General features: G+C 43.1%; 1 pseudogene; it reads left to right on the top strand.

Moving 5' to 3' along the window:
* The first annotated feature begins 1,110 nt into the window (after window positions 1–1,110).
* Window positions 1,111–2,386, top strand: LOC125533185 (annotated as a pseudogene).
* Window positions 2,387–15,706: the final 13,320 nt, after the last annotated feature.

Below are 15,706 nucleotides of genomic sequence, written 5' to 3'. Positions count from 1 at the left end.
ATGATTTTGAAAAAATAAAGAGCAAACTATGAGGCACCTGCAGTTCAAATTTTACCCGCTTTCTGCTAAATCGGCGGAAATTTGTCTTTTTTCACGAGAGGTGTAAAACTTTTGACACCCAACCATTTTGTCAATTGTGCATTAAATATGGCCTAAATATTTATAAAAATGATTTGGTCCAATTTTGCAACAAATAACATGATAGGTCCTTCACAAAGAAACTCATTTTGGGCACTCAAAAAATAGAAAATGAATTTTTCATTCAAAGAAAATGAAAACTTTTTTAGGCAACATTGTTTTTATTCCAAGATGCAAAATTGTGCAAAATATAATCTCATTTGACCAAACTATTTCAAGATGCAAACTTATGCAAATATATTCTTTTTTTTGAATTTCTCAGGTCACAAAATTGCTGACATGATTTTAACACGTTATTTTTAGTCAACTACGACCAATTTAGATGGTCATAACATCATACTGCATTATGATTGGTCCATAGACGTGTCACGCGGATCGTGCATCAAACACCGTTGGATGCTCGCTGATCCAACGGTAGTCCTCGATCCTTCCACACCAACCCTAGCTCTATCCTCGTGGTAATTTTTCATCCACCCCCCGCCTCCTTTCTTTCCCACCGAACCGCTCGAACCCCTCTCTCTTCCTCTCCCTACACGGCCACTCTGCTCTCACACCCAACCCTAGCTCCCGATGATGCGCCACCACCCACCATCTTCCCCCACCGTCTGCCTGCTTTGCCGCCGCCCCCACTGCCACCATCAACGACCCGCCGCCCCCACCGCCCACGCCGCCCCCTCCGCCCTCTACTCCAAAGCCAGCGCCCCTAGCCTCTCCTTCTCCCCTCTGCATCCCAGATCCATTCGACCGCGGCGACCACCTCCTCCCACGGCCACCGTGCCCTCGTTTCCCCTCTCCCTACTTAATCCGCGCACTCAACCCCGTCACCGCCGCCGCCTCTCCCCATACCCTCGCCGTCCCCTCTCCAACGAGGCGCAGCTCGTCGAGGTAAGCACCGGTCGCTCGAACCCACCGCCGTCCCCTCCCCGTCTCGATCTAAGCCTGAAGGATCTGTGGTTGATTGCGTCCGCGCAGATGGCCTCCTAGGTGGCGAAGGTGCCGGTGCCGCAGTCGGTGAACTTCAAGAGGAAGAGGGGAGAGCTCTGGGTCACCGCGAAGAAGAAGAAGGTCGCCGACGAGAAGAAGAAGGACGCGGAGAACACCAAGGTCATCTACGCCCGCGCCAAGCAGTACATCGGAGAGTATTAGGCCCAGGTCAGATCGCTCGATCCAATGCCCTTTGCTCGTTCATGGATGTTGATTAGATTCTCGCTCTGCAAACTTGCTACGCGCGGTTGTACCACTGATTAGGTTTTGCCGCGCTGCCATGTGGAATTTGGACTGTATTCAACTATATGCTTTACCTTCCTTCAGTCGATAGGGAAAGGCTGATCGGAGTTTACCAGTTCTATATGCGAGATTTGTTCATACCTGTCCATTTTTGTTTCCTTTTGTGCTGTACATTACCGCGAGTCCACTGATATCTATGTAGAGTCGTGTTAGTTTTGTTTAATTCCTTTAGATTCTGTTTGTTTTGCTGTAGTCCAACATATGTACCACTACCACATAGGTCTAATATAGCTCGATTGATCATTGACATGTTTGTGTTTCTGCCCGATGGAATGCTAATCTGGGTGTTGTGAGCAGGACAAGGAGCTGGTGCAACTTAAGCGTGAGGCCCGGATGAAGGGTGGGTTCTATGTCAGTCCCAAGGCAAAGCTGTTGTTTGTCGTCCATATCCGTGGGTAAGGCATCACTTGCCACTTGATCATTGCTATCTGCATTGATTTAGATTTGTGTGCACATGTTTTGATGTTAATTTTTTGAAATGTTTACTACAGTATCAATGCTATGCACCCAAAGACCAAGAAGATCTTGCAGCTTTTGCGTTTGAGGCAGGTGGGTTGATTAATTATTTGGTCCTGTGAATGCACAGGGTTGGGTTCCTCTTTGTCGTACGCTAGTTGATCCACCTTTCCTTTCAACGGGGTTACTCATTTGTTCTATGCCTCAATTCGTTTGGTATGACACGTGTGTCATTTGATTTATGCCTCAATTCACATCGATTCCTTTGCTTTGACACATGTGTATGTCTGGCTGATTGAATCCATAGGTCAGAGGTCTCGTGAAGGAGCACAATGACTCCTTCAACTACTTCATCACCAAAGGAATGGAGAACATCGTCAAGGCAAGTGACCGACCCATCCATTTTTCTTAGGCATGAAGCTGCTTTCCAGTTATATTATATATGCAGATACTACCTCCTTTGCTTGTTTCCAGTGTTGCCTTAGATGTGCTCTATTGCCCCTAATTGACTAATAAGATGGCTTGATGCTAATATCTTTGTGATTAGTTAGTAGTTAATGTACTTATCTTCATGTGTTATCCTTAGTATTGAGACATGTGAACACACACGCTGTCTCTGAACCACTTCTTCACTGTTTACCAAATTGCAATATGCAGGGCTTCCTAGTCTGAATTTCTAGCGACGACTAATTCATAGTTTCAGACTGAATATCCATTTGCCTCTGATCTGAGCATGTGATTGACAAAAGGTGCCTTTTCCTAATTTTAGCGTTACTCTAAAAGTCTGAACCTGTTTGAATCACAACTTTCCTTTGTTTTCATTACTCAGGGACTTTGAAACTTCCCTTGTTATTTAGCCTCATATACTGGATGCTACTTGTTTACTGTTCAAGCCCAATTACCCAACCGATGCTATAGTATAGGGCTCATGTTGATGCTATAGTATAGGCATGTTAGCTGTCTGTATGTAATCTAACTTGCACAGTGTGTGTGTGTGGCATGCAGGGAGGTGGTGATCAAGTGAACAACATATCCCTGGAAGACCTCATGTGCGCAGTGGGAGCCGGAGAAGGAGGGCTGCTTGCAAACTGCGACATCTTCATGTACAAGTTATGTCCCGGTGTCCTCCTTCTTCCTCCGTTGATTAGCTTATGTCCGTGATATTGTTTGGGTCTATGGCACACTTCCTGCATTTAGGTCTCCCTGGCAAAGGCAATCTGCAACACACTTCTGGCTCATGTAGTATCATGCTTGGATCTGTGCACAAATTCACAAGTTTGGATGCATCATAGAACTTGTGGTGATGTTGTTTAGATTGCAGCAAGCAATAATTATGCTATCATTCTCTTGCACTCTGCTATGCAGCTCTTGTTTACCTTAAATGCAACTATTGGTGCACTTGTTAAATGCCATTATTTGTGTTGTTTGCTTCTTTTGCATGCATGGTTATACAGTTTGGTGCCCCCATGGCCTGAAATACATTGAATTGTGGGCCTCTGCTTGATATCTTGTTGCTTAGGGTTTTGTTTCGGGGTTTCTTAATGCACTCGTGCTTAATAGACTGCACCACAGAGGTCACCCTCTTATGGATAATGAATCATTATCCTTTTTCTTGTATACTTGAGATGTTCCTAACGGATAATTTACTGGACAAACAATCTTGTTTGCAGTAAGAATTCTAGCATGCCAAAATCTATTGTCTATGTATGCTTCGGTTAATATGGACCTGAATGTCAAGGGCTAGCCAACCTGCTTAGCTAGATTAACATAACAGAAACAGTACACAACCAGCCAGCTCATGTTTGCATTGCTGCCACATCGGCTAGCTAGATGCGATTGCCTAAGGGCTAGTCAACACATTTTACAGCATTCTGTGTTGTAGCCAAACACTTGCTCTGTATTCTGAATACTCTAAAAAAACTCCGTTAAATTAAAACCATGGTATTGCATACCTGCCAACTAAATTACCGCAATTTTTAATACTTTCTTTTATTTGATACTTTCCTATTAGATTTACTTTTATTTTGGTCCTAAACATTTTGTTCTACAATGTGCAGATGCTGGCCTTTCATTCAGGACAAAAAAGTGGGATGAAGCATAGTTTTACCTCATTGAGCTAGTTCTGGGAGTAACAGAACTTGTATGTGTGCTAGTTCTGGGAGCTACTTCATTGGAATAATGCTGATCCTTTTTGTGTGTTATATGATGTAGCAGAACTTGTAGGGCTCCTGTGATAGACTTGGGTTGTATGTGTGTTATCTGATTGTAAACTTGATGCTGATCACATTTGTATGTGTGTTATATGATGTAGCACTTTGATGGATGATAGTATTTGAAGTATTTCGTGTGTTTTCTGTGTGCCAATTTAAATACCAGGTATTTATTTGCGTGAAATAAAAAAATGAAGAATATTGCCCTGATGGCTAGGACCCAGTACTGGAACCTGACAATGGGGACCCACCTGACTAGTGAACCCAATTTAGAAAAAAAGAAAAAAAATGAAACTGTTGAGACAAAAAGGCCTTGGGCCAAAAATAAAAAGGCTGCAATGTTGGGCTTGGTCCATGAAGCTGACAAAAAATTCACAGGAAAAATAAATATAAATGGGTTGAATTAATGGGCTCGGCCCATATAAACACCGAATTGGACCGGGCTGATTCTTGTGCCACATCAGATTGCCACGCTGGATGCCTACGTGGCCGGGGGAGGTTGCTAGTGACCAAAACGCCACAGTAGACGTATTTTGGTCATAAACGTCTTCGACCATTCCAGAAGAAAGGTCGCTATAGTCAGTTTATGACGGCCAGCTTTTGACCTTATGTTTTTGGTCACAAAAAAGGTCACAAATGGAAATTTGTGACCATTCAGTGACCAATAGTGGTGGTCACAAGTTGACATATTTCTTGTAGTGCTTCTATTGTATTCGATAAATCTGTTGTTTATATGTTGTGCTCTCTATATTCTGTGCAGTAATATGTTTTGTAACCTGTGCAAATATCAGAAAAGAAAAAAATCCATAATATTCATACTAGTGGCACACCACACAGCACTTTAGTGGCACACTGCAAAAAGCACACTAGTGGCGCATCATCAACTAGTGCGCCATTAGTAAGCCAGAGCACATGGGTAAATATGGCCCCCTGGGAGGCATACTAATGGCGCACCGTGGGATATACTAATGGCGCACTGCGTGGTGCGCCATTAGTATACCAGATACTAATGGCGCACCTGTGGTGCGCCATTAGTAAAAAATTCTAATGGCGCGATGCTAGTGGCGCACCTGTAGTGCGCCATTAGTAGCCAAAACAGGTGCGCCACTAGCAGGCCTTTTCCTAGTAGTGCCACTAAGACCCATTAAGGCCCATTGACTCCCTGGACGAATTCCCGTAACTCCCTGGTACTCCAAAAAAATACCCGAATCACTCGGAACCTTTCTGATGTCCAAATATAGCCTTCCAATATATCGATCTTTACCTATCGACCATTTTGAGACTCCTCTTCATGTCCCCGATCTCATTCGGGACTCCGAACTACCTTCGGTACATCAAATCACATAAACTCATAATACCGATCATCACCAAACTTTAAGCGTGCGGACCCTACGGGTTCGAGAACTATGTAGACATGACCGAGACACGTCTCCGGTCAATAACCAATAGCGGAACCTGGATGCTCATATTGGGTCCTACATATTCTACGAAGATCTCTATCGGTCAAACCGCATAACAACATATGTTGTTCCCTTTGTCATCGGCATGTTACTTGCCCGAGATTCGATCGTCGGTATCTCAATACCTAGTTCAATCTCATTACCGGCAAGTCTCTTTAGTCGTTTCGTAATACATCATCCCGCAACTAACTCATTAGTTACAATGCTTGCAAGGCTTATAGTGATGTATATTACTGAGTGGGCCCAGAGATACCTCTCCGATGATCGGAGTGACAAATCCTAATCTCGAAATACGCCAACTCAACAAGTACCTTCAGAGACACCTGTAGAGCACCTTTATACTCACCCAGTTACGTTGTGACGTTTGTTAGCACACAAAGTGTTTCTCCGGTAAACGGGAGTTGCATAATCTCATAGTCATAGGAACATGTATAAGTCATGAAGAAAGCAATAGCAACATACTAAACGATCAAGTGCTAAGCTAACGGAATGGGTCAAGTCAACCACATCATTCTCCTAATGATGTGATCCCGTTAATAAAATGACAACTCATATCTATGGTTAGGAAACTTAACCATCTTTGATTAACGAGCTAGTCAAGTAGAGGCATACTAGTGACACTATGTTTGTCTATGTATTCACACATGTATTATGTTTCCAGTTAATACAATTCTAGCATGAATAATAAACATTTATCATGAAATAAGGGAATAAATGATATATTTATTATTGCCTTTAGGGCATATTTCCTTCAAAGTGTCCTAGCCACACATGGCCCGGTAAGTCGGTTCGCACTTTTTTTAAAAAAAAATTCCGACGCGCAGAAAAACTAAGAAAGAAATACTAAGCGGACTCCAAAAATCCTGAAATAAATTGTTCTTGTCCTCTAAAAATACGCCGGACAAGGTGAACATTTATTTGGTCCTCTAATGCAATTTTGAAAAACGCATATTTTCCCTAATCCAAATAAAATAGCGATAAAACCCCAAATAAAAATACAAATTGATTTTAATATTTTTCCTCCAACATTTCATTTATTTTGGAGAAGTCATATTATCTCCTCTCATATAATTTTAATATGAAATATTTTCGTGGAGAAAGACAATTAAAACCAAAGTGATCATTGTTTCAATATTTTAGAAAAGTTCAAATATGAGAACTAGGAAAATCCCCAACTCTCTCCGAGGGTCCTTGAGTTGCTTAGGATTTCGAGGACCGCAAAACGAAATGCAATAAAATATGATATGCATGAATGACCTATGTATAACATTCCAAATTAAAAATTTGGGATGTTACAAACCTACCCCCCTTAAGATGAATCTCACCCTCGAGATTCGAGTTGGCTAGAAAATAGGTGTGGGTGGTCTTTGCGTAGATCATCATCCCTTTCCTGGGTGGCTTCGTCCTCGGTATGGTGGCTCCACTGAACTTTGCAAAACTTGATAACCTTGCTGCGGGTAACTCGACTGGCAAATTCGAGAATCTTGACTGGTTTCTCCTCATATGTCAAATCACTGTCTAACTGAATTGCTTCCAGGGGCACTGTATCTCTTAGAGGTATATCGGCCATCTTAGCATGGCACTTCTTCAACTGGGAAATGTGAAACACATCATGAACTCCTGACAGTCCTTCAGGTAACTCCAACTTGTAGGCAACCTCTCCCATGCGTTCCAAAACACATTACGGTCTTACAAATCTCGGGCTAACTTTCCCTTAACTCCGAAATGCTTAACTCCTTGCAGAGGTGACACACGCAGATAATCTCTATCTCCGATTTCATAGACTACCTCCTTGTGTTTCAAGTCTGCATAACTCTTCTATCTGGACTGAGCTACTTTCAATCTATCTCGAATCAGCTTAACCTTCTCCTCGGACTCCTTAATCAAATCCGGTCCAAACAACTGGCGGTCTCCAACTTCGTCCCACATCAACGGTGTTCGGCATCTTCTTCCGTACAGGACTTCAAACGGTGCCATCTTCAAATTGGCCTGGTAGCTGTTGTTGTACGAGAACTCCGTGTAGGGTAAATTATCATCCCAACTAGACCCATAGTCTAGTGCACAAGCTCTCAACATGTCCTCCAGAATCTGATTGACTCTCTCGGTCTGTCCATCTGTCTGCGGGTGAAAAGCTGTACTGAACTCCAGCCTGGTTCCCAAAGTCTGGTGCAGTTGGTGCCAAAACTTTGAAGTAAACTGTGTTCCTTTGTCTGATACGATGGTCCTCGGAACTCCATGCAGACATACGATCCTGGTCATATATATCTTGGCCAACTTCGCACTTTTATATGTGGTTTTCACCGGGATAAAGTGAGCTACTTTGGTCAAGCGGTCCACTACTACCCAGATAGAATCATATCCCGATCGGGTCCTGGGTAATCTGGTGATAAAGTCCATGCCAAGCTTATCCCACTTCCATTCGGGTATCGGCATAGGCTGCAGTAATCCTGTTGGCTTCTGATGTTCTGCCTTCACTCTCTGACATACATCACATACGGCTACATACTCGGCAATATCCTTCTTCATTCCAGTCCACCAGAAACGCTCCTTCAAATCCAAATACATCTTGGTGTTTCCGGGGTGTATCGAGTATGGTGAATCATGATCTTCCTATAATATCAACTTCCTGATCTCGGCATTATTGGGCACAAATACACGGTCCTCAAACCACAAGGTGTCGTCCTCATCCTCACGAAAACCTTTGGCTTTGCCTTCACTCATCTTCTCATTTATCTCGGCAATTTCTTTGTCATCCTTCTGGGCTTCTTGAATCCTTCCCCACAATGTCGACTGAATTTTCATGGTTGTAACAAAACCTCTAGGAACAATCTCTAGACGTAGCTCCCTGAAATCTTCTGCTAACTCCCTTGGCAAACCTCCTGTTACTAAGGTATTGGCATAACTCTTTCGGCTCAAAGCATCTGCTACGACATTGGCCTTTCCCGGATGATAGTGCAACCTCATATCATAATCCTTTATAAGCTCCAACCATCTCCTTTGCCTGAGGTTCAACTCCTTCTGTGTGAAAATGTACTTCAAACTCTTATGATCCATGTACACATCACAATGGTTCCCAATAAGAAAATGTCTCCAGGTCTTGAGTGCATGCAAACGGCTGCCAACTCCAAGTTTTGTGTGGCATAATTCAGCCCATGTGGTCGAAGTTGTCGTGAGGCATATGAAACAACTCTTCCGTCTTGCATAAGTACTCCTCCAAGTCCTAAGCGAGAGGCGTCGCAATACACCAGGAAATCCTTGCGTATATCCGGAAGAATCAGCATTGGGGCTGTAGTCAAACGTTTCTTTAACTCTTGGAAACTTGCTTGACATTCCTCAATCCAATGGAACTTGGTGTCCTTCTTCAACAACGTCGTCATAGGCTTCGCAATCTTAGAGAAATTTTCAATGAATCTTCAATATTATCCCACGAGTCCAAGAAAACTGCGGATCTCTCCAACTGAGGTGGGTGCCAACCACTCAGTGACCGACTAAACTTTGGTGGGGTCTACTGCTATACCTTCTCTTGATATAACATGTCCAAGAAATCCAACTTCCTTCAACCAAAACTCACATTTGCTGAATATGGCATACAACTAATGTTCCCTGAGTTTCTCGAGAACTAAACACAGATGCTCCTTATGTTCCTCTTCATCCTTTGAGTATACTAAAATATCATCAATGAACACCATGACAAACTTATCTAAGAACTCCATGAACACCTTATTCATCATACTCATGAAATAGGCAGGGGCGTTAGTCAATCCAAATGACATAAGCGTATACTCATAAAGCCCATACCTTGTGGTAAACGTTGTCTTAGGTATATCATTTTCTCGAATCTTCAACTGGTGGTAACCTGATCGCAGGTCAATCTTCGAAAACACTTTAGCTCCTTGCAGCTAGTCAAACAGATCATTGATCATCGGCAGTGGGTACTTGTTCTTGATTGTCACCTCATTCAATGCCCAATAATCAACAACCATTCTCAGAGACATATCCTTCTTCTCAACCAATAGCACTGGGGCTCCCCATGGTGTTGAACTCCGTCGAATGTAACCTTTCTCCAATAACTCCTTAATCTGTTTCTTGATCTCCTCCAGTTCATTCGCGGGCATCCGGTATGGTCTCTTTGATATAGGCCCGGTGCCTGGCAACAGCTCTAGCAAAAACTCTATGTCTCTATCTGGCGGCATGCCTGGTAACTCCTCTGGAAATACATCTGGGTAATCCTTCACAACAGGCACTTCCTCCTGAACAACTCCTGTGAGAGAATTTACTTGGGTTCTCCTTTGCACATGCCTGGATACATACTTGATCCTTTTTCCCTCCGGGGTGGTAAGCAGAATTGATTTACTGGCGCAATCGATGTTTCCTCCATACATCGACAGCCAATCCATTCCTAGTATCACATCCAATCCTTGCGACTCCAGAATTATCAAGTCAGAGGGGAAAACATGACTACCTATGGTTAATGGCATCTGAAAACATCCACTGCTTGCCATATACTCGGCTCCGGGTGAGGTTACTAGCATAGGTGTCTTAAGAACTCTAGTGGGCAACTTATACTTATCCACAAATCCCCTTGATATGTATGAATGCGATGCACCAGTATCAAAAAGAACGATTCCAGTAAACGACTTAACTAAAAACTTACCGATAACTGCATCTGGTTGCTCTTCAACCTCCTCCACGTTCACGTGGTTCACTTGTCCTTTGTTAAATGGATTGGGCTTCTTCCCAGAGCTCCCATTACCATTTCCGTTCTTCGCTTCAGGGCACTCAGTGGCATAGTGTCCAGTCTTCCTGCACTTGAAACAAGTAACGTGGCTTAGGTCCCTCTTGGCGGGTGTGGCTGGATTAGAACGGTTCTGATTACTGCTTGCTCCATTCCCATTCCCATTTTCTTGGGCCTTTATGATTATGGGAACTTCCTCCATTGTGAGTGTGGCCTCCATGGTTATGTGTAAGCCCTCCCGAGTTCGGGGTAAAGTGAGGCTTCTACTGAGCTCCTGAATTGTACTTCTCTTGTCCATATTTCCTCTTGCGGCTCTCTATCTGCTACTGCTTTCCTTCGATCATGAGATCTTTATCTACCAACTCCTGGTAGTTGTTAAATGTTGCCACCATTAACTGCATACTCATCTCATCATTCAGCCCTTCCATAAACTTCTCCTGCTTCGCGGCATCTGTGGCCACATCATCTGGAGCATAGCGGGATAACTTACTAAACTCCTCTGCGTACTGGCCTACAGTACGGTTCCCTTGGCGTAAGTTGCAAAACTCGCGTTTCTTCATGCTAATAGCTGCAGTGGATACGTGGGCTATGCGGAACGCTTGCTGAAACTGCTCCCAGGTGACATTGGCTATAAGGAAAGTGGATGTGTAATTCTCCCACCATGCGGCCGCGGGTCCATCCAATTGGTGTGCGAAAAAACGCACCTTCTCAACATCTGTGCAACCTGTGGTGGTCAACTCCCTTCCAATCCTGCGCAGCCAATCATCAACAACTACTGGCTCGGTGCTACTAGAAAACACCAGCGGCTGCAGCCTCAGAAAACGGGCTAAGTTGTCAACTGGTGGTGGTGGCGATGGGTTGTTGTTGTTGTTGTTGCCTTGGTTCTGAACTAACAACTGCATCAAGGCATTCTGCTGCTGGATCAACTGAGTGAGCTCCGGCGGGAAAGCAAAACCGGGGTCACGTCTTGGAGGCATCTGATGGGTTTAGAGGGAAGAGATTAGAATAGAATGAGGTCTAATGAGAAAACACTACCCATATGCACATGAGACAAACACAATCATATCATATCACTCAATCAATCAAGCAAGGGCATACAAATCGGTATAACTATCGTTACAGTGCTCAGACTACTAATATTTACATGGGGGTGTACTACTAATAGTATGGTGGTCTACTAGAAATTTTTGATCGGTGGAAGATTCCATGATATCTGCTCCAGCTTCGTCTTCATAGTCATCATCACTACTATCCGGGTCAGAGTCGGTGCCGTCGATGAAGATGTAGTCTTCAAAACGGATCTCCTTGGGTTCGTCATCTTCTCCTCCTAGCGCGGGGTCTCCCATAAAAACTCCTAGCTTCCTGGTCATGTCGTCATTCCTCTCCACAAATATCATCATTTCCTCCTCATATCCATCGCATGTAGACTTAAGATCCTCTTCTAGCTCCGTGATCCTGATCATCGCCTTCTTCAAATCTATCATGCTTGCGCACATCTGGTTCTCCTGGCGACGAATGTGATGGTTTAATTCCTGGATGAATGCTGCAATGGACCTGTCCTTCCTGGTGTTGATCATCTCCCATTGCTCATCTCGGCGCCTACTTATCTCGTAGATAGTGTCCTTAAGCTCCTTGTGGTAAACTTTGCTGATGCGTCCCATAGCAATGTGGGCTGCTATACTCTTGCCTAGACTCCAAGTTGGTGCATCAAAGGAAAACTCTATGGGTTTAGTGACTACCGTGAACGTCCTTCCTGGAACTTGAACTTGAATCATCCAGCGCTCCTCTTCTGGTAAAGTGGCGGTATAGGTCCCGGTGAAGCTTGGTATTCCAATGTTCAGGTACTTAGTGACTTCCTTCAAGTGTCGTCCAAACGGTGTGTCTTCATCCGGTTGTGCAAACTTGTTCCTTGACTCTGCCATCCTAAAGAGTAGAAAATGGAGAGGAGTCAGAAATATGTACAGAAGAGTGGCCTATGGCTTTTCTTAGTGGTCGTGTCCTGCATTGAGCGTGTGCTCTGATACCATCTTGTAGCGACCTGACCTCAAACGGTCAAGTCTCTGTGCTTCAGTGTAATCCCTAGATCGGTAATGTTGACACACACAGTACTCGAAGGATTTATAACAGAGTGGCAATCACACACTTATTACATCGAATGTCTCAAGAGAGAACTTATTACAATAAATATGGCTTAAGGCCACCTAATACGATAACAGTGGAAGGCTTGAAAGATAAAGTGAGTCCATCAACTCCAACGGCATAACTGAGTGCATGACAAACAACCTATCACATCATACTCCTCGTCTGAAAAGTCTGCAACATGATATGTTGCAGCCCGAAAATGGGCCAGCACATGGAATATGCCGGCAATGTAACACAGGAGAGTAATGAATAGATAAATGCTATCACTACATGCATATATGGTTGGTGGAGGCTGTATGGTTAATATGTTTTGCGAAAAGCCAATTTTTTCCTACAATAAAGAAATATATTTTATTAAACTATCATGGTAGTTGAGAAACATCGAGAAGGTTCCTCCAACTCAATCCCAATTAAAAGTAATTATCAACCCAACAAATTAATTTAGAGTGATGAGATTCATATGATAATCCAAGAACCAGATACTCAAGATGTCCATAACCGGGGACACGGCTAACCATGATTAGTTTGTACACTCTGTAGAGGTTTGCACACTTTTCCCCACAAGACTCGATCTCCTCCGTTGGATTTCTCGCACTAGAGGGTGTTTGAGAAACGGATAACCGAGACACAATCTTTTAGAAGCATTTGCTCTCTACTCCGGGCGGACCGGTACACCTACAATCCCCTACATCTGCTAGTCCACCTCTTCAAGAGCTCACGCAACTTACTCAACTATGCCAGAGCTCATAATGTCTTGTGGCTGCACACGGAAGTTTTTAGCATGAATAGTCTTATGATCCCTTTGAGCCTGGGTGGCGGACCGTAGGATGATCACACGGGTACTCCGGATATCCTAGGACAACACTGGATTTTCCAGGTGCCCACAAGCATTTCACCCAGATGTGTATTAAAGTTGCCAACTTAAGTTGAACCATTAATTAACAACTCACAACTGTAATGGATACACTCAAACCCAATCCACGTCTGCGAGCATAACATGGCAATGTAAGCATAACGTAGAAGTAACTCCCAAGGGTTTGATAATAAAACAGGCAATAGGTTCTACCTCATCATCTACTTTCCAGACCCACATGTTAAGAGATCCTACTCATGCAATGTGTGAAGATTGAAACTAATGCATAAAAACCGGGTGATAAAGGGGTATCATCAAAGTGTTACTTGCCTCGTTGACGATCTGCAAATCCTAAAGACTCGTAGTAGCACGCTTCGCACTCCGGGTGTTCTATCATAAACAAACAATTGCATACATAAGCAATCAAGCAAGGATGTGTGGTTAAATATCAAATAAAAAGATCTAACCAGAAAGTTCAACTGAAGAACTCCGGTTTGCAAAATGAATCAAATCAAACGGAGCAACGAAACTTAAACTGCGAAAGAAACAAGATCCGATTAATAATCTGGACTAAAGTCAAATTTTAGAGTACCAAAATCTTGTTCAAGTTGGTTAAACAGAAAGAGGGCTTTGAAACAAAGATCCAGGCGCTTGAATCGCCTGATTCCGATAAACGAGCGAAAAGATAAACTAAAACTAAGACCAGGGCAGAAATCGCGATTGAAAATAATCACGGAAAACCTTAGAAAAAGAAAAACCGACGAATGGACTAACGAATGAATGTTCGCTGTCTGTGACTAACGGATGAACCATGTTCGTTAAAACAAACGTACGAACATCCGCAAAATAAATAAACCGACGAAAAAACTAATCTAATAGAAAAAAACGAGATCTAGGGTTTCGAAAGAAAACCGAATGGTTTTCTCGCGAAAACCAGCGGCTGCGGCTACCTCCGGCGGCAGACGTCGAGACGGCGGTGCGGCGGCAGCGTGGCTCCGACAGGTCGGGCGCGGGCGACAAGGTGGCGCGGCGGGAGGCGGGCGGCGCTAGGGTTTCGGGGCTGGGGCGACTTGGGCCTCGGGGCTCGGGGGCGCGGCTTATAAAGCCTCGGGCTAAGTGTCCTAGCTGGACACGGCCCGGTAAGTCGGTTCGCACTTTTTTTTAAAATAAAATGAAAAATATTCTGACGCGCTGAAAAACGAAGAAAGAAATACTAAACGGACTTCAAAAATCCTGAAATAAATTTTCCCTGTCCTCTAAAAATACGCCGGACAAGCTGAACATTTATTTGGGCCACAAATGCAATTTTGAAAACACATATTTTCCTAATCCAAATAAAATAGCGATAAAATCCCAAATAAAAATACAAATTGATTTTAATATTTTTCTCCAACATTTCATTTATTTTGGAGAAGTCATATTATCTCCTCTCATATAATTTTAATATGAAATATTTTCGGGGAGAAAATAATTAAAACCAAAGTGATCCTTGTTTCAATATTTGAGAAAAGTTCAAATATGAGAACTAGGAAAATCCCCAACTCTCTCCGAGGGTCCTTGAGTTGCTTAGAATTTCGAGGATCGCAAAACGAAATGCAATAAAATATGATATGCATGAATGGTCTATGTATAACATTCCAAATTAAAAATTTGGGATGTTACAGCGTGTCCACAATATATAGTTAAAATCACTCCACTCTATTTAAAGATAAACAGCTGCCAGAACTCAAACAAACCCAATTGTTTCGTATAAACATGAGGACGACAAGTGCAATGCTAAAATGGTGGCACTCAATAGTTCTACGATTTGTCAAGAATTAGGATCGTCGTCGGGAACAAATCAAGTTACATGACAACCAACAGCTAGGTCAAGCCATTCAGCCGGCAGAGCTGCGAGCAGATGCGGGCAGAGTTAGCAGCTAGGTCGGATTATTTTGAAATTAGTGTACACCATAATTATCCATGGAAGCACCCTCATGGAAGCCCTCTTCATGCCTCGCTTTGCTGCCATCACCAATAATAGAAATTCACCATGTCCTTCTATATAGAAGTAGAAGTAGATGCGTGAGGGAAGCATGTAAGTGTGAGAAATTATCCGATGACACAGGATTACAGCAAGCATCTGCTTCATGATGATTCCACGTGAATAAAAAAATTGCTTTGCTTGAAACTACATGGGTAGAATACCTTTGACGAGGCCACGATATTGTCAAGAGGAACAATAACATATTTAATTTAAGAAGTTGACTTGCACTATTTAGCATCAAATCAAGGACAAACATGATTGATCTGAGACCACCAATTTGGTGATCCAGTGAAATGCAAAGGCATAAAGCATATCCCTTCCATTCCAGAATATAAGGTGCACACGCTATTGAAGATTTTACTTCAACCATAAATTAGACCAATAATACATAAAACATGT

Source organism: Triticum urartu, chromosome 1 (genome assembly GCF_003073215.2).
Source record: "Triticum urartu cultivar G1812 chromosome 1, Tu2.1, whole genome shotgun sequence".
Lineage (NCBI taxonomy): Eukaryota > Viridiplantae > Streptophyta > Magnoliopsida > Poales > Poaceae > Triticum > Triticum urartu.
This window is presented reverse-complemented; position numbering and strand designations above follow the sequence as displayed.